Genomic DNA, 20341 nt, shown 5'->3' on the forward strand with positions numbered 1-20341 from the left:
TGGTAAAAGAAACAAGTGGTATCACAGATTTCCGTAATCAAGAGAAATTCCGTAAGATCCTGACTTATTACACAAAAAAAAGAAAAGCAGTGATTATGAGCATGTCCGGAACTGCGCTGCTGCTACGGTCGCAGGTTCGAATCCTGCCTCGGGCATGGATGTGTGTGATGTCCTTAGGTTAGTTAGGTTTAAGTAGTTCTAAGTCTAGGGGACTGATGACCTCAGATGTTAAGTCGCATAGTGCTTGGAGCCATTTGAACCATTTTTGATTATGGGCATACCGTATCCCAACACGAATGTGTGAATAGATTAGTGATTAAAACCGTCGTCGCCTACGTATCTGGACATGTCTAAGCACTGATTCATCTGACTCCAGTTGATTCGTTTTCAGCCAAGACGTCCTGGACATCCGGATAGAATGTTGTTGGGGGGTCAGTTTCGATTACAGGAACTCTGAACTGTTCAGGAGGTGGAGAATCTTTTGGTCACCTGCACATGTCTAACGATGGGTGACTTAGCGTTACACAAGAAGTGGAGATTCAACAGCAGTGTCTTACGGCTTATGTGCGAAGATGAGCGAATACTACAATGATAAAATTTTCTGGACTCTTTAAGCGACCAATTGGTTGCTTAAATTTAATTAGTTTGTGAAATAGTAAAAAGCATTAGTGTTCCGAAGTGTACTTCTACAAACGAATACTTGTTTTGTGAACAGTAGCAGATGTTCTAAGAAGATCAGTGTAATATCGTTCGAGTGAAAAGTATGACGCTTTAGAGTGTTCTAAAGTGTAGCTTTAGAAGCGAGCACTTGCACTTCAGAGATGAGCAGATGTTCCAAGAAAATCGAAGCAATATGGTATGTGGGGCCAAAACCCCGCAATTTTCAGTTTTTCTAATACTGGATCAATGAGGGGTAGATTTTCCCGCGATTTCAGCCTGAAATCATAGACTGAGCTGTAATCTATAACCCATCAAAAATGGTTCAAATGGCTCTGAGCACTATGGGACTTAACTTCTGAGGTCATCAGTCCCCTAGAACTTAGACCTACTTAAACCGAAATAACCTAAGGACATCATACACATCCATGCCCGAGGCCGGATTCGGACCTGCGACCATAACGGTCGCGCGGTTCCAGACTGTAGCGCCTAGAACCGCTCCGCCACCCCGGCAGGCTATATAACCCATCCAAATTACAGCACTGTCTAATTATTAATTACAGACATTTACAATTTAGATAGAAAAAATTGTAGATTTTTAGACCACAAAATGGAGTAAAGCCCCACAGTGCTTCCCTGTCCCCGATTTCAGATTCACATGGATAAAAATGGATGACTCATAATGAAAACATTTGAAACAATATTGAACTGTAATGTCTCCTAAATCAAAAATAATAATTTCTTCTTTGCGGAATGAGAATTAGTAGGTAACCTTAAAGAGTTCTATTAATGAGACTAATGCTTCCAGGTACTTAATAAATAATGTACTTTGTTAGGTCCCCACATTTTTCGTTGAAGTCCCAGGCTTTCATTCTTCTTCTTCGGATACTTCTTCGCCAAATAGTAAGTTCATGTTTATATCTGAGCCACTGTCGTGAAGCGAGAAGTCTGAATCTGACTCGGAAGAAAATTAACTGGCTGTTTGACCTTTTTTTTCCTTTTTCGGCCTTAATGTAATGAAATCTAGCATACGTCGTTTTATTTCTACAGAACGCTGCTTTCTTTCTTTAGCACGTGTCTCTTTCTCTGCAGTAAGTTTTTTTTTCGGCTTGCATTCTTTTTCCGTTAGTTCTTTGTTGGGTGTCGACGTTAGACGCACAGGTTTCAATGCTTTGCCAAAAAGTTTCCCCTAAATCTTTATTTTAGAGAGCGGAATTATATCTTCAGTTGAGATAATATCACGCAGTGTGTATCGAATGTCATCTTTTGTGGGGATTATCACTGCAAAATTATCGTCACATTATTGGAGCAGCAGGGTTGTACCGCAAAACACATGCGGGGATTTGCCCTACTCTACCACTTTCTGACAAATGTGTCATTGTTGATTTTGGAGACCAACTGAAACATCTATTCCCAAGTGAAAGTGAAGCTTAAATGCAGTGGTGTCAACGGGTAATTCGTTGATTCTTCTTTTCAAATCCTACATACTACAACGTTCAAGTAAAACATAAAAATTACACTTAAGTACTAAAAACCAGACTTACATAATTTTCTCACCTCTCCAGTGACCTCTCGGAGCGAACGTTCATGGAGTATTAACTTACAATAAGACAAACCTACCATCTAGTGGTCTACTCTTGAATCGGTGACACTCAGTTGAGAAACATGGAGCGGGTTTTTTCTCACACCTAGCTTTACCTCCATCTACACTGTCGTTGGTATGAAGCTCTGTTCATATAGTGTAGTTATCACGCTCTCTGATAACAAGTCTGAACGACTGACATGATGCATTGTAGCTGCAGATAACACTTTAGATAAAAACAAGACTTATGAAGTTAACCTAAAGTATTCCAAATAGCCCTCAAGAAAATGGCATCTAATAATACGACTCCGTAAAAAAAAAAAATAAGGAAAGAAAGCTACATAGGCGCCACGCGGAGTGGCCGCGCGGTCTCAGGCGCCATGCCACGGATTGCGCGGTCCGTCCCGTCGGAGGTTCGAGTCCTCCCTCGGGCATGGGTGTGTGTGCTGTCCTTAGCGTAAGTTAGTTTAAGTTGTGTGTAAGTCTAGGAACCGATGACCTCAGTAGTTTGGTCCCTTAGGAATTCACACACATTAGAACTTTTTTTTTTTTTTTTTTTTTTTGGTACATAGGCATTAACAGCCCGTTAACCACGAGGTCATTAGAGGCTTAGATTGGACAATGACTGATGCCGATCATCCTCAAGTAATTTAAGGAAATTACAGAAAAACTGAGTCTGAATCGATCCATTACGATTTTAATGCCTGCCCTCCCGAATACAAATCCATTGCCTCAATCATTGTGCCCATTCCCTCAGTAATGAAAGGTAGACGGCCAATAAGACAGGTTCGTAACTTTAAATTAAAGTCGTTTTTATCGCTGTCGACTGATGCTCAGGGAAAAGCACAACTGCATGAAATTCATGTTGAGGGGAAGGTTCTGGGCTCGATTATGTGAGTTGCGTTCAAAACAAAGGGTACTAAACAACACTAGGGGTATAATTTAAGTCTTTATTCAAAAATAATCACCAGTGGCCGAGCACAACTATGCCACTGTTTCACGAACGAACGATTCCCTGTTACCAGAACGCCAGTGGCTGTGACGTAAGTGAGTCCCCCACTGTGTCCTGTCCTTCAGTTAGACGTCGTAGTTGAAGCGTTTCGATTTGAAGTATTTTTTTAGCGGAGCAAACACATGGAAGTCGCAGGGCGACATGTCCGGACTGCAAGGAGCACGCTCAATGTGCTCCCACTTGAACTTGGCCACTACACTTTGTGTGACCTTGGAGACATGTGGACGCTTGTTATCGTGGAGCAGAATCACTCCCTCCGTGAGAAGCCCACAGCGCTTGTTCCTGGTGGACTGGCGAAGGCTACAGAGTGTCCCACGGCACACATCGCTGTTAATTGTTTGCCCGTGCTCGAGAATTCGATGAGTATCGGATTTCGGGCATCGAAATAGACGGTGAGTATCACCTTGCCTGCTAAGGGCAGAGCTTAAAAATTTTTTAAGGGGAGGTGACGACCCTAGCTCGAGTCCCTAGATATCTCACCACATAAAGTTGGTGGGGACTTCAACCTTCCCTCGATATGTTGACAAAAATACTTGTTCAAAACGGTGGTAGGCAGAAAACATCTTCCGAGATTGTCCTAAATGCTTTCTCCGAAAATCATTTCGAGCAGTTAGTCCACGAACCCACGCGAATTGGAAATGCTTACAAAAACACACTTGACCTCTTAGCCACAAACAATCCACAGCTGATCGAGAGCATCATGACTGATACAGGGATTAGTGATCACAAGGTCGCTGTAGCTAGGCTCAATACCGTTTCTTCCAAATCCACCAGAAACAAAAGCAAAATAATTTTATTTAGAAAAGCGGATAAAGTGTGACTAGAAGCCTTCCTAAGAGACAATATCCATTCCTTCCGAACTGACTATGCAAATGTAGACGAGATGTGGCTCAAATTCAAAGATATAGTAGCAACAGCAATTGAGAGATTCATACCTCATAAATTGGTAAGAGATGGAACTGATCCCCCGTGGTACACAAAACAGGTCCGAACGCTGTTGCAGAGGCAACGGAAAAAGCATGCGAAGTTCAGAAGAACGCGAAATCCCGAAGACTGGATAAAATTTACAGACGCGCGAAATATGGCACGGACTTCAATGCGAGATGCCTTTAATAGGTTTCACAACGAAACATTGTCTCGAAATTTGGTAGAAAATCCGAAGAAATTCTGGTCGTATGTAAAGTACACAAGCGGCAAGACGCAGTCAATACCTTCGCTGCGCAGTGCCGATGGTACTGTTACCGACGACTGTGGCGCTAAAGCGGAGTTATTGAACGCAGTTTTCCGAAATTTCTTCACCAGGGAAGACGAATGGAATATTCCAGAATTTGAAACACGAACAGCTGCTAGCATGAGTTTCTTAGAAGTAGATACCTTAGGGGTTGCGAAGCAACTCAAATCGCTTGATACGGGCAAGTCTTCAGGTCCAGATTGTATACCGATCAGGTTCCTTTCAGATTAAGCTGATACAATAACTCCCTACTTAGCAATCATATACAACCGCTCGCTCACCAATAGATCTGTACCTACAGATTGGAAAATTGCGCAGGTCGTACCAGTGTTTAAGAAGGGTAGTAGGAGTAATCCATCGAACTACAGACCTATATCATTGACGTCGGTTTGAAGTAGGGTTTTGGAGCATATGTTGTATTCAAACATTATGAATCACCTCGAAGGGAGCGATCTATTGATACGTAATCAGCATGGTTTCAGAAAACATCGTTCTTGTGCAACGAAGCTAGCTCTTTATTCGCACGAAGTAATGGCCGCTATCGACAGGGGATCACAAGTTGATTCCGTATTTCTAAATTTTAGGAAAGCTTTTGACACCGTTCCTCACAAGCGACTTCTAATCAAGCTGCGGGCCTATGGGGTATCGTCTCAGTTGTGCGACTGGATTCGTGATTTCCTGTCAGGAAGGTCGCAGTTCGTAGTAACAGACGGCAAATCATCGAGTAAAACTGAAGTGATATCAGGTGTTCCCCAGGGAAGCGTCCTGGGACCTCTGCTGTTCCTTATCTATATAAATGACCTGGGTGACAATCTGAACAGTTCTCTTAGGTTGTTCGCAGATGATGCTGTAATTTACCGTCTAGTAAGGTCATCCGAAGACCAGTATCAGTAGCAAAGCGATTTAGAAAAGATTGCTGTATGGTGTGGCAGGTGGCAGTTGACGCTAAATAACGAAAAGTGTGAGGGGATCCATATGAGTTCCAAAAGAAATCCGTTGGAATTCGATTACTCGATAAATAGTACAATTCTCAAGGCTGTCAATTCAACTAAGTACCTGGGTGTAAAAATTACGAATAACTTCAGTTGGAAAGACCACATAGATAATATTGTGAGGAAGGCGAGCCAAAGGTTGCGTTTTATTGGCAGGACACTTAGAAGATGCAACAAGTCCACTAAAGAGACAGCTTACACTACACTCGTTCGTCCTCAGAATATTGCTGGGCAGTGTGGGATCCTTACCAGGTGGGATTGACGGAGGACATCGAAAGGGTGCAAAAAAGGGCAGCTCGTTTTGTATTATCACGTAATAGGGGAGAGAGTGTGGCAGATATGATACGCGAGTTGGGATGGAAGCCATTAAAGCAAAGACGTTTTTCGTCGCGGCGAGATCTATTTACGAAATTTCAGTCACCAACTTTCTCTTCCGAATGTGAAAATATTTTGTTGAGCCCAACCTACATAGGTAGGAATGATCATCAAAATAAAATAAGAGAAATCAGAGCTGAAACAGAAAGGTTTAGGTGTTCGTTTTTCCCGCGCGCCGTTCGGGAGAGGAATGGTAGGGAGTTAGTATGATTGTGGTTCGATGAACCCTCTGCCAAGCACTTAAATGTGAATTGCAGAGTAATCATGTAAATGTAGATGTAGATGTAGATAATCCTAAAGTGGCATATTCAAATTTCAACTGGTCTGGTTATTACGAGGTTACGTATATTTTCATTTGAGCACTTATTCCTAAACATATTATTCACTTATTACCTTTGTGGGAGAATGGCCTAGATCATAGAGATTGATAACGTTAGGAAGAGAAGGCAGCGTAGAAAATTCCGAATGTCTAAGATTAGCCGCGAGGATGGCATAAGCGGAGTCAAGTGACAACTCGCCCACACACGTCCTCGGCGGTCGTTGCGTAAAGAGTCGTTGATGGATTCGTCACGTTTCCATCTTTGACGATTTCTTTACTGACGTGTTTCGCAAACCTCATTTTGCGTACTCCGCAACTGCATCAGTTTCACATCGGCCTTGCGTTTCGGCCTGGGAAGGCTGACCAGTGAGAAAATTTTGTAGCGTGTCTACTATCTGTTCTCGTGTGGGTCCCCCTAAAAAAATAATTCTGAATGAGGTTACAAAGTCTCTACCATTTGGGAATTGATTTAGAAACCTTACTTTTAATAGATAGTGATGATTATCGTCAGCAATTAAACTATCAGTTAACGTTTTCGGTATAACGGGTTACAGAATACACATAGACTTTAACAATCAGCTTAGCCACGTTACGAAACAAAAATTTAAAGTAACACCCACCAGCTCAATCAATACACTGAACTACATCGATATAAAATAGCACTGATCTGAACTGATCCATGAGAAATGGTTTACGAATGTCAGCGTCTGTGAAAACAATGCGTTTGTTTGTACATAACTTTTCTGCTACCAGTCTCGACTTCCTTTTATTTACATTTTACACTATTCATTTCGGGAGATGGTTCCCATTTTCAGGTGCGTTTTACTTTGAATATTAACCATTTTTCGTAATCTTTTTTATGTGAGGTTCTGCTTTATTCTGTTGACTTAACTGCAATATATAAAAAACCTGTCATTTTTAGGTGATTACCGATCTTTACATATTTGGAGGAACTCGTACTTACAGTTTTCTTATGGCCCTATTGTGCAGTCTCTCACGTATGCTAAACTTCGCATACAATTTTCTGTGCACAGCTTGTATCGAGAATGAGGAACAAGACAATTCCAAAGACCTTTTTAGATGCAATCATCAGTGATAATGTTATAGGTTTTCCACAGAGGATGACATGCTTTTTTACAAAGTGTATTTATTTTACTAATTGCACGTTTTTTATCAACAGAACAAGTACAACCTCACACATCAAAAACATTACGAAGAAATAGTACAGCACGCGGAGATAAGCACACTTGAAAATGGGAATCGTTTCCTGGAACGCGTCTTGTAAACTGTAAATAAAAGAAAATCGTCACTAGCAGGAGAATAATTATTTATAAACCAATCCGTAAAACAGCTCAAATAAACATGTGTGCATGTGAGAGAACCACTGCATCAATAAAATCAGTGGGAATGAAATAAAATTTTCTCAAAAGAACTTAAATTTTGAAATTGGTGCAAAAGTATGTTGTACGTACAAAAACACAAGTAATTTCCACTGGTTTGCCGCTGCACAGTAGAATGAAGTTCTACATTACCTTATTTCCTAGAAAACGTCACTTGTAGACGATGCAAATTTGGTTACATGTCACTGGGGAAACAGAAGAAGAATTATTCCGCTCATCTTTCAGTCGATATAACGGTCGCGAGTGCTAAATGGAATGTGCCGTAAAAAAGAAATGCGATGTTGTCATACTCATATTTAGGCAAAAGAAGCAAATTCAGTCGATACACACAAATATTCCAAGAAATTCCAGTACTGTAGCAAAAAAATTTAAATTGTGTATGCATTTTCCACCTTGACAGTATTTTATGCCAACACGTCATTGTTTACACGATTAGTCGATTTCGGCTTTAAACGATTTTCAAGTGAATCCATGCAATCACCAAATAGTATATATAAGATATAACAAGGGATATTGAAAATATTCATATATCAAAGACAGTAATTAGTTCACGAAAGCACAAAGTTTGAACATAGGCACGCTTACAGAAAAATATCAGACGCTATAGTGACGACATTCTTTCGTGGTTTATGTGGATGGAAAGGTTATGATTATGTAAGAAACATCAGCACAATGTAAACTTTTTTTAAATTGTGCCCTTACCCTTTCGTGCCGATCGTGTGAAACACGCATTGCATTCTTCTCCTATGACATCCTGAAAGCCATGAACATGAATGAAGCCAGCCAGATAGGTACATTACTGCTGGACTTCTGAAAAGCAGTTGACTCGTACCATATCTACAGTAATTATCAAAAGTACTATCACGTGGTGTATCAAGTGAAATTTTTGAGCATATTGACAGTTTATTGTAATAGAAACGATGCTTGTGATTTTGGTTGGAGGATCATCTACAGATACAGAATTAACTTCATTTGTGTCGTAGGGAAGCGTTCAGGTTATATATTAATATTGTTGCAGACAACATTAATAGTACTCTCAGAATTATTGCATATGATGCAATTATCATAAGGAAGTATTGTCTGAAAAAAGCTGCACAAATCTTTATAAGACTTCAAAGTGATGCATAAAATGTAAAATTACTTTAAATGTTCATAAATGTAAAATTTGCTGCATTACAAAACGAAAACCGTAGTATCCTATGTCTATAATATCAATGAATCACAGTTGGAACAGGTCAACTCACGCAAATATACTCTAAAAAAGAAAAAAAGAACACACCACGAAAGAAGTATATGAATGGGATGGAATCGGTAGATGCGACGTACATGTACAAACAATAGATTACAGTTTCAAAAAAATTGGATGATTTGTTCAAGACAAAGTGCTACACAAATTGAGTAAATCAGTAACGTGTTGGTCTGCATCTGGTCCTTCTGCAAGAATTTACTCAAATGGGCATGAATTTAGAGAGTTGTTTGAGGTCCTCCTGAGGGATATCATGCCAGATTTTGTTCAACTGGTATGATAGATCATCAAAATCCCGAGATGGTTGGAGGGTCTTTCCCATAACGTTCCATATGTTCTCAAGTAGGGAGAGATCTAGCCAAGGTAGGGTTTGGTAAGCACGAAGACAAGCGGTAGAAACACTGTTACTGAAATATAATCCCAGGATGGCTTGCCATGAAGGACAACAAAACGAGGCATAGAGTATCACTGACGCTCCTCTGTGTTGTAACGGTGCAGCGGATGACAACCAAAGGTGTCCTGCTATGCAATTAATTGGCACCCCCGGCCATCATTCTTGGTTGTCGCGTCGTATGGCTGGTGGCAGTCAGGTTCGTATCCCACCACTATCCAGGGCGTCTTTAGACACATCTTTGCTGTTCATCAGGGCTCAATTAGAAGCGGGCCTTATCACTGAACACAATTCTACGACAATCAATAAGATTCCAGTTCTCGATTACCGACAAAGACCTGTCTGGAGATGCTCCAGAGAGTGCTGGGACACCAACCCCATTACATTTCATAGCAAGACCCCTTTGTTTGTCATCTGCGGCATCCTTACAGCGCAGCAGTAGCACAACGATATACTACGCCCCATGTAGATGCAGATCATGGCAAGATATCCTAGGCTTATATTTCAGCAAGAAAATGCCTGCCCGCACATGACGAGAGCTACTATTGTTTGTCTTCGAGCTTGTCAAACCCTACCCCTTGGCCAGCAAGGTCGCCAGATCTCATCCCATTCAGAACATTTGGAGCATTATGGGCAGAACCCTTAAACCAGTTGTGGATTTTGATGATCTAATGTGCCAACTGAATAGAATATGGCATGATATCCCTCAGGGCGTCCACCAAATCTGTCAATCAGTGCCCATTCGAATGACTGCTTACATAAGGGCCAGAGGTGGACTAACGGTTATCAACTAACTCAATTTGTGAAGCCCTCTGTCTTGAATAAATCATCCTACACTACTGGCCATTAAAATTGCTACACCGCGAAGATGACGTGCTACAGACGCGAAATTTAACACACAGGAATAAGATGCTGTGATATGCAGATGATTAGCTTTTCAGAGCATTCACACAAGGCTGGCGCCGGTGGCGACATCCATAACGTGCTGACATGAGGAAAGTTTCCAACCGATTTATCATACACAAACAGCAGTTGACCGGCGTTGCCTAGTCAAACATTGTTGTGATGTATCGTGTAAGGAGTAGAAATGCGTACCATTGCGTCGGATTGTAGCCTATCGCGATTGCGGTTTATCGTATCGCGACATTGCTGCTCGCGTTGGTCGAGATCCAATGACTGTTAGCAGAATATAGAATCGGTGGGTTCAGGAGGGTAATACGGAACGCCGTGCTGGATACCAACGGCCTCGTATCACTAGCAATCGAGATGACAGGCATCTTATCCGCATGGCTGTAACGGATCGTGCAGCCATGTATTGATCCGCGAGTCAACAGATGGGGACGTTTGCAGGACAACAACCATCTGCACGAACAGTTCGACGACGTTTGCAGCAGCATGGACTATCACCTCGGACACCGTGGGTGCAGTTACCCTTGACGTTGCATCACAGACAGGAGCGCCTGCGATGGTGTACTCAGCGACGAACCTGGGTGCACGAATGGCAAAACGTCATTTTTTCGGCTGAATCCAGGTTCTGTTTACAGCACCATGATGGTCGCATCCGTGTTTGGTGACATCGCGGTGAACGCACACTGGAAGCGTGTATTCGTCATCGCTATGCTGGCGTATCACCTGGCGTGACGGTACGGGGTGCCATTGGTTACACGTCTCGGTCACCTCTTGTTCGCATTGACTGCACTTTGAACAATGGACATTACATTTCAGATGTGTTACGACCCGTGGCTCTATCCTTCATTCGATCCCTGCGAAACCCTACATTTCAGCAGGATAATGCACGACCGCATGTTGCAGGTCCTGTACGGGCCTTTCTGGATACAGAAAATGTTCTACTGCTGCCTTGGCCAGCACATTCTCCAGATCTCTCACGAACTGAAAACTTCTGGTCAATGGTGGCCTAGCAACTGGCTCGTCACAATACGCCAGTCACTACTCTTGATGAACTGTGGTATCGTGTTGAAGCTGCATGGGCAGCTGTACCTGTACACGCCATCCAAGCTCTGTTTGACTCAATGCCCAGGCGTATCAAGGCCGTTGTTCTGGCCAGAGGTGGTTGTTCTGGGTACTGATTTCTCAGGATCTATGCACCCCAGCTGCGTGAAAATGTAATCACATGTCAGTTCTAGCATAATATATTTGTCCAATGAATACCCGTTTATCATCTGCATTTCTACTTGGTGTAGCAATTTTAATGGCCTGTAATGTATTTCTTTGAAAGGCTGGTTGGCTGAATTGGGGGAAGGGACCAAACAGTAAGGGTTTTTGTCTCATTGGATTAGGGAGGGTGGGGAAGGAAGTCGGGTGTGACCTTTCAAATGATCATCCTGGCATTTGCCTGAAACGATTTAGGAATAATCACAGTAAATTTAAATCAAGATAGCTAGACGCGTTTTTGAAACGTCATCCTCCCGAATGCAAGTCCAGTGTGCTAACCATTGCGCCACCTCGCTGGGTCTGTTTCTCTGAAACTGTAATCATTTGTTTCGTCTGTACATATGCACTACACCAACTGATTTCTGTCCCATTCGGATAATTCCTTCGTGATGTGTAGTTTATTTTATATTAAGGTTTACCTTGCTATAATAATTGGTAGGGATATGAAACGAAACAATCATATAGGATCAGTCACAGGTAAAGCAGATGGCAGACTTTGGATCATTGGCAGACGATAGGGAAAGGAAATCAGTCTGCAAAATATATTGCTTACAAAACACTCGTGATAACAATCCTAGAATATTTGGTCAAATATGTCGGACATAAGCTAGATAGGACTAACCGACGACACTGAACATAAAGAAAGGACAGCACGAATGGTCACAGATTTGTTTGATTCATGGTAGAACACCAGGGAGATGCTGATAAAAACTAAAATAGCAAACACTTGAAGATAGACACAAACTATCCCGCAGGGGCCTACTTAGGGCCGAATGCAGAATTGCTGATTAAAAATTAATCGCAGTTAAGTCGGCATTAAGCCCCGGTCGACGCCAAGATTCAACTGCACCATCCCCACTTAAAGCTAAACGAGGGAGCTAATCGCAATTAAAGTTTACCGGGATCGGAGGCTCGTTTATCTTGAATTGATCGCAGTTGAAATGAAGTAAGCATATACTGTATTAAGATGGCGTCACATTTTGATGTTTTAGATGGCACAGAAGGTTAAGAAATGTTACATATTGACCGTATCGATCGTCAATACAACCCTATGGTGTGCTTGTGGAAAACGAAATTTTTATTCGAAGATAATGGGGACAGAAAATTAGAAGAGAGATTCCGTATTTTAAAAGAAACAATGTGGTGGTTATTAGGTCAGATTAACGGCAGACTGAAAATTCCTACTTTTCGGAAGGAACGGACTTCTAATGACAGTAAGGGCTGGTGTATTTAATATAATTATTGGTGACAGTGCTAATGCATGTAGTGCAAAGAATTGTTAGTAATGTATTCGGATCATAGCAGCAATGTCTTCACAATACATTAAGTTTCCTTCTCGAGCCGGCTGGGGTGGCCGAGCGGTTCTAGGCGCTACAGTCCGGAACCGCACGACCGCTACGGTCGCAGGTTCGAATCCTGCCCTGGGTGTGGATGTGTGTGATGTCCTTAGGTTAGTTAGGTTTAAGTAGTCCTAAGTTCTAGGGGACAGTTGACCTCCGACTTTAAGTTCCATAGTGCTCAGAGCCATTTGAACCGTTTTTTTCCTTCTCAACCGGAATTACACTCCGTAATGGATGGTTTTAGCGTATTGGATTGATTTCCTGGAGTCGTTGGTACAGTGGACTGTACTGACATAAAGATTCAGTCTCCTGCTGGATTCACACAAAGATTCAATCTTCTGGTGGATGTAACGTGGAACTCTACCACAGTAGAAAATCGTATTTTTGATTTAACTGCCAAACCATCTGTGACCACATTTTAACAATACTGGATATCATTGCTCGTTGGCCTGAAATGAAATTAAACGCTGTTGTTGCTGTGTGTGACCACTCATTCTAAACTTTCGCATTACAGCTGACTGGCTCTAAAATGTTACCAGTTTAAAATTTTTAGACATTTGGCCTCCTTTTTTTGCCCTCCGCATTGCTATAACAATATTTACATTACGATAACAAACTGAACAAATTTTATTAACCAGCGTTTTAAGTTGGTACAGCACAGAAATAAGCCTTTCAGTTATCTTGCTTTTTAATCAATGTTGGTGCCATCGGCCCTTTGAAAGTACCAAGTGATGAACGTTGCAATATGGTCTTCTACATGTCGCGAAAGCAAGACTACACTATTTACAGCTCACATACAAACGTCTAAGAGGTCCTTCTTCTCGCCCGCCACACACTGGTGAAACAGGAAAGAGCCCCAATAATACTTACAACAGGAAGTACACTCTGCCACGCACTGCACAGTGGTTTGAAAACTACGGATGTAAATGTAGATTTCTTTCATCAGAGGGCATTTCTCATTTCATTTGCATATTGCTGTCTTGATTCTTTTGAGGGAGAGGGGGAAAGGGCAATGCAGTGCCTGAAACATGAATAGATATTAGAAGTCCATACATATTATAAAAATTGTGTGTGTGAGTGTGTGTGTGTGTGTGTATGTGAGTGTGTATGTTCCACATCTCCTCCTAAATCACAGAACCGATTTCAACCAAACTTGGTACACAGGTACCTTACCGTCAGGCGACAGTCGTGGTGGTAAGAACCACCTGCCTATGAAATAGGCGGGGTGTGTGTGTGTGTGGGGGGGGGGGGGGAGGAGGTGGGACTGAAAAAGATGCGTAGCCCGCGACGCGTGAATTCTCAGACTTTATTCGTCTCTTATTTGAAAATGACAGCACTTAGCGACTTGCAACAAACTTTACACATAATGTCAAACCTTTACAAATTTCTTTCTCGCTGACAACCCCTGCAAAATGAAGAAAGGAAAAATGTTTAGCCCTTACTACTTTTCCGCTGTTCGTTGAGTAAACGTACTGCTTGAGGCGTGACGTATTTATTATTTCTTTCTTACAAACTGTTTCCGCGACACATTTTACAGACGGTATGCACTTACAACACCGAAAGTAAGTGCAAAATTATATTATTTGACGAGACTTAGTTCACGAGATATGACTGTTGCATCATGCACGACGTTTAAATTTCTTACTTCTTTGATGTAATCCATTAGTAATAAAGCAGACAGTGTCCACATACGTCACTGAATGTACATTCCTTATTATATCACTGTACGACACATAGTTCAGAAGATGTGAGGTCAGAAACATTAAGTAGAAGGCCATATGCTTCATCGTACGGGCATGGGCGCACAGCTAAAAATAAATACCTGGGCAACACTGGGTTTCTCCGCTAGTAGGGTATGCTGTATTTCGTACTTACTTCTGAAAACGTAACGTCTTGGTAGAAAACATCTGCAGCTGCTTAAGTGGGATGGAGCGTGATACTGGAGAACATAATAAAGTCGTTTGAAAGTCTCCAGTGCGTTTGTGAAGCTCATCCTTTTTTATTTATTTTAATTTATTTATTATTTATATTTTACGGCACAGTTGTTTTGATTGAACGGGTATGATCGGCTGCGCATGTATCAAAAACATTCGGTCACCTTCGTTGATTCTGCGTATTAGCAATCAGCTGTGAATTTCAGGCTAGATTTTGTTTTCCGTAGAAATTGAAGAAAAGAGGGGAATGCAGTACTGGAACAGTGACATGTACACATAAATGTGTAACTAGCTCGAATGACGTCAATGGTTGACCTCCAATGTCTTTGATTGCGCTTGCCTAATTGTTTTTCACTGAAAACGCTCAAGTGCCTGCTGTCAGCTTCCAGCAAAAATAAAAAGTAATAACATTCCATACAAGTGTATCCTGCAGCTGTCGAAGTACAGGCTGTATCAAAAAGAATCATCCGATTTGGCACATCTGTATTTCTGAAACTGATAAACATATACAATGAAACTTCCGGGCAGATTAAAACTGTGTGCCGGACCGAGACTCGAACAATGGTCCCGAGTTCGAGACTCGGTCCGACATATCAGCGCACACTCCGCGGTAGAGTGAAAATCTCATTCTGGATATACAATGAATTTTGTTTTTGATGAACGGGAAACTCAAAAAGTTACTTTTTCATAGGTGTTCAATCTGCCCTCCTTGAGATCACGACATATGTCAATGCGGTATTCAAATTGCTCCCACACTGTAGCAAGCACGTCTTGAGTTACAACTTCCACAGCTGCCGTTACGCGATGTCTCAGTTCATTCAATGTTGCTGGGAACGGAGGGACATAAACAGACTTTTTTATAAACCCTTACAAGAAATAATCACACACAGTCAGGTCCAGTGACCCTGGATGGCAGTACTGCAAAGCTGAATCATTTGGTCCAGTTCGACTGATCCATCGTTCAGTAATTCTTTGATTTAAATTGCCCGCACTTCCAGATGGCAGTGTGGCGGTGTCCCATCCTTTTGGTAAATAAAGTCGTTCGAATCAGACTCCAACTATGGGAAAATAATGTTCTCAAGCATCTCGAGATATGTGCTTCCTGTAACAGTGTTCTCGGCAGAGAAAAATAGCCCCTCCACCTTTTCCTATGAAACTGCACAAAACACATTAAATTTTGGAGAGTTCCTCTCATGTTGTACGGCTTTACGTGGTCGTTCCGTACCCCGTATTCTCACATTATGACGGCTCACCTTTCCATTTAAGTGGAATGTTGCCTCGTCGCTAAATACACTCCTGGAAATTGAAATAAGAACACCATGAATTCATTGTCCCAGGAAGGGGAAACTTTATTGACACATTCCTGGGGTCAGATACATCACATGATCTCACTGACAGAATCACAGGCACATAGACACAGGCAACAGAGCATGCACAATGTCGGCACTAGTACAGTGTATATCCACCTTTCGCAGCAATGCAGGCTGCTATTCTCCCATGGAGACGATCGTAGAGATGCTGGATGTAGTCCTGTGGAACGGCTTGCCATGCCATTTCCACCTGGCGCCTCAGTTGGACCAGCGTTCGTGCTGGACGTGCAGACCGCGTGAGACGACGCTTCATCCGTTCCCAAACATGCTCAATGGGGGACAGATCCGGAGATCTTGCTGGCCAGGGTAGTTGACTTACACCTTCTAGAGCACGTTGGGTGGCACGGGATACATGCGGACGTGCATTGTCCTGTTGGAACAGCAAGTTCCCTTGCCGGTCTAGGAATGGTAGAACGATGGGTTCGATGACGGTTTGGATGTACCGTGCACTATTCAGTGTCCCCTCGACGATCACCAGTGGTGTACGGCCAGTGTAGGAGATCGCTCCCCACACCATGATGCCGGGTGTTGGCCCTGTGTGCCTCGGTCGTATGCAGTCCTGATTGTGGCGCTCACCTGCACGGCGCCAAACACGCATACGACCATCATTGGCACCAAGGCAGAAGCGACTCTCATCGCTGAAGACGACACGTCTCCATTCGTCCCTCCATTCACGCCTGTCGCGACACCACTGGAGGCGGGCTGCACGATGTTGGGGCGTGAGCGGAAGACGGCCTAACGGTGTGCGGGACCGCAGCCCAGCTTCATGGAGACGGTTGCGAATGGTCCTCGCCGATACCCCAGGAGCAACAGTGTCCCTAATTTGCTGGGAAGTGGCGGTGCGGTCCCCTACGGCACTGCGTAGGATCCTACGGTCTTGGCGTGCATCCGTGCGTCGCTGCGGTCCGGTCCCAGGTCGACGGGCACGTGCACCTTCCGCCGACCACTGGCGACAACATCGATGTACTGTGGAGACCTCACGCCCCACGTGTTGAGCAATTCGGCGGTACGTCCACCCGGCCTCCCGCATGCCCACTATACGCCCTCGCTCAAAGTCCGTCAACTGCACATACGGTTCACGTCCACGCTGTCGCGGCATGCTACCAGTGTTAAAGACTGCGATGGAGCTCCGTATGCCACGGCAAACTGGCTGACACTGACGGCGGCGGTGCACAAATGCTGCGCAGCTAGCGCCATTCGACGGCCAACACCGCGGTTCCTGGTGTGTCCGCTGTGCCGTGCGTGTGATCATTGCTCGTACAGCCCTCTCGCAGTGTCCGGAGCAAGTATGGTGGGTCTGACACACCGGTGTCAATGTGTTCTTTTTTCCATTTCCAGGAGTGTACTAAGCGCGGAAGAAAACTGTCACCCTCGATCTTAGCAAGAACGAAATTACAGAACTTCTCACGTTGTCGTTTGTCACCTTCAGGAAGAGCTTGCAGTAGCTGAATTTTGTATGGTTTCGTGCGTAAACATCGAAGCAACACAAGCCAGACGGGCATCTTGAGCATGTTGAGCTGTCGAGCTGCACGGCGAACGGACTTCTGCGAACTCCTTGTGAAACTATGGCGAACAGATTTCTGCGGACTCCTTGTGAAACTATGGCGGATGCGTTCGACGTCTGTGTCAGACGCTCGGGGACGACCCGGTGATTTTCCTTTACACAAACAACCTATTTTTCGGAATTGTTCATGCCATCGTCTAATGCTCTGTGCTGTAGGAGGATCCACACGATACCAAGTATGAAAGTCACGCTGAACAGTTATTACTGACCCACACTTCGCAAAATGTAGAACACAAAACGCTTTCTGCTGTCCCAACACCATTTTTACTTGAACTGAAGTGGGCGCACACTGCTGCTACCTAGCAGGAACCATGTAAAACTCGAGAGTTTACTGTTTCCAACAATATGTTGTTCAAGCACGTATCTCAAGTAACATGATACTTACGATTTTTTTTTTAAATCGGATGATTCTTTTTTATATACCCTGTATTAATTACTACCGATTTATAATGACGCAGAAAGGGGGAAAAGCAGACAGTGGAGTTGTACACTGCTCGAAAGTGATTAGGAGGCTGCATAGTTCGACATCTGAAATAACTTAAAAAAATTTAGTGCCGTCTCTCGTAATCAGAGCTTAATTGTATGAAATCCAATAGATTAGTTCCCCCAAAACGCGTTGTAAAACGAAGTCTGTCCTATGTACATTTTACGAGAATGTCATAGACGGAACGATTAAATCAGATTTTAATGACAACAGGATTGCTAACCACAGCACGTGTTAAGTTTATTGCTGGCGTCCTTACGTCTCTTTAGATACAACTCCCACAGCAGTCTCACCTTGCATACTAGATGAATTTCGGATGACAGCAGACAAACAGAACTGTGGCGTCTGATTTCTGCCTCACAGATAAAAGATCTGCCGGTTATTTTATTTTATTTTAGCGAAACGTGTCACTATGTCTATTGCAGCACCTAATTTTATCACTAATGTTATTGAGAAGTAATCAAAAAAGAGATTGTTGTTGCTTCATCGACTCGTTAGATAAAATAAAGTTACGAATATTAATTATTCCTTTCTTTTGGTACTTAACTTCCCAGTAAATATGTTTCAGTACTCTCAACCGTTTACATCAAGCTATGATACACTATTTGATAAAAAGTATCCGAACACTTCTGTGTAATTTGCTGAGTAATACGAAACTGGCCACTAGATATGACAAGAGACGGACGTGCCTCTATAAAAGGAGAAGAGGAGTATTCCATAATTAGTGGATAGGCGGTACCAACAGAGCTCTGTGACTTCGAGATATTATTTGTAGTTGATTCTTTGATGGAAGATTGTTACACACAGTCCAGTCATATTAACGTGACCATCACCTCTTTTCGACGTCAACATGCAGTAACCACTCACAGACGATAGGTGGCAGCAATAGCAGCGGAGTGTATACAGGGTGTTACAAAAAGGTAAGGCCAAACTTTCAGGTAACATTCCTCACTCACATATAAAGAAAAGGTTATGTGGACATGTGTCCGGAAACGCTCAATTTCCATGTTTGAGCTCATTTTAGTTTCGTCAGTATGTACTGTACTTCCTCGATTCACCGCCAGTTGAATCAACATGTGTGGACTGACGAGAATCCGCACGCAATTGTGCAATCACGTCAACACAGATTTTCTGTGAACGTTTGGGCAGGCATTGTTGGTGATGTCTTGATTGGGCCCCATGTTCTTCCACCTACGCTCAATGGAGCACGTTATCATGATTTCATACGGGACACTCTACCTGTGCTGCTAGAACGTGTGCCTTTACAAGTACGACACAACATGTGGTTCATGCACGATGGAGCGCCTGCACATTTCAGTCGAAGTGTTCGTACGCTTCTCAACAACTGATTCGGTGACCGATGGATTGGTAGAGGCGGACCAATTCCATGGCCTCCACGCTCTCCTGACCTCAACCCTCTTGACTTTCATTTATGGGGGCATTTGAAAGCTCTTGTCTACGCAACCCCGGTACCAAATGTAGAGACTCTTCGTGCTCGTATTGTGGACGGCTGTGATACAATACGCCATTCTCCAGGGCTGCACCAGCGCATCAGGGATTCCATGCGACGGAGGGTGGATGCATGTATCCTCGCTAACGGAGGACATTTTGAACATACCCTGTAACAAAGTGTTTGAAGTCAGGCTGGTACGTTCTGTTGCTGTGTGTTTCCATTCCATGATTAATGTGATTTGAAGAGAAGTAATAAAATGAGCTCTAACATGGAAAGTAAGCGTTTCCGGACACATGTCCACATAACATATTTGCTTTCTTTGCGTGTGAGGAATGTTTCCCGAAAATTTGGCCGTACCTTTTTGTAACACCCTGTACAAAGCGTGCCAACGGCCTTGCCGCGGTGGTAACACTGGTTCCCGTCAGATCACCGAAGATAAGCGCTGTCGGGCTGGGCTAGCACTTGGATGGATGACCGTCCGGTCTGCCGAGCGCTGTTGGCAAGCGGGCTGCACTCAGCCCTTGTGAGGCAATCTGAGGAGCTGCTTGACTGAGAAGTAGCGGGTCCGGTCACGAAGACTGACAACGGCCGGGAGAGCGGTGTGCTGACCACATGCCCCTCCGTTTTCGCATCCAGTGACGCCCCTGGGCCTAAAGGATGAAACGGCGGCCGGTCGGTACCGTTGGGCCTTCCAAGGCCTGTTAGGACGGAGGAGTAAATAAAACGTGTCTGTGGGAGCTCCGTCTTCTCAACGCCCATCCTATCTTCATCCCCCCCCCCCCCCCCCCCGCGACTGGGGGCGTGTCTACCATGTCGCAG

General features: G+C 43.5%; 1 pseudogene; it reads left to right on the forward strand.

Moving 5' to 3' along the window:
- Nucleotides 1–19906: 19906 nt before the first annotated feature.
- Nucleotides 19907–20024, forward strand: LOC126413475 (5S ribosomal RNA; annotated as a pseudogene).
- The last annotated feature ends 317 nt before the right edge of the window (nucleotides 20025–20341 follow it).

This window comes from Schistocerca serialis, chromosome 7 (genome assembly GCF_023864345.2).
Source record: "Schistocerca serialis cubense isolate TAMUIC-IGC-003099 chromosome 7, iqSchSeri2.2, whole genome shotgun sequence".
Taxonomy (NCBI): domain Eukaryota; kingdom Metazoa; phylum Arthropoda; class Insecta; order Orthoptera; family Acrididae; genus Schistocerca; species Schistocerca serialis.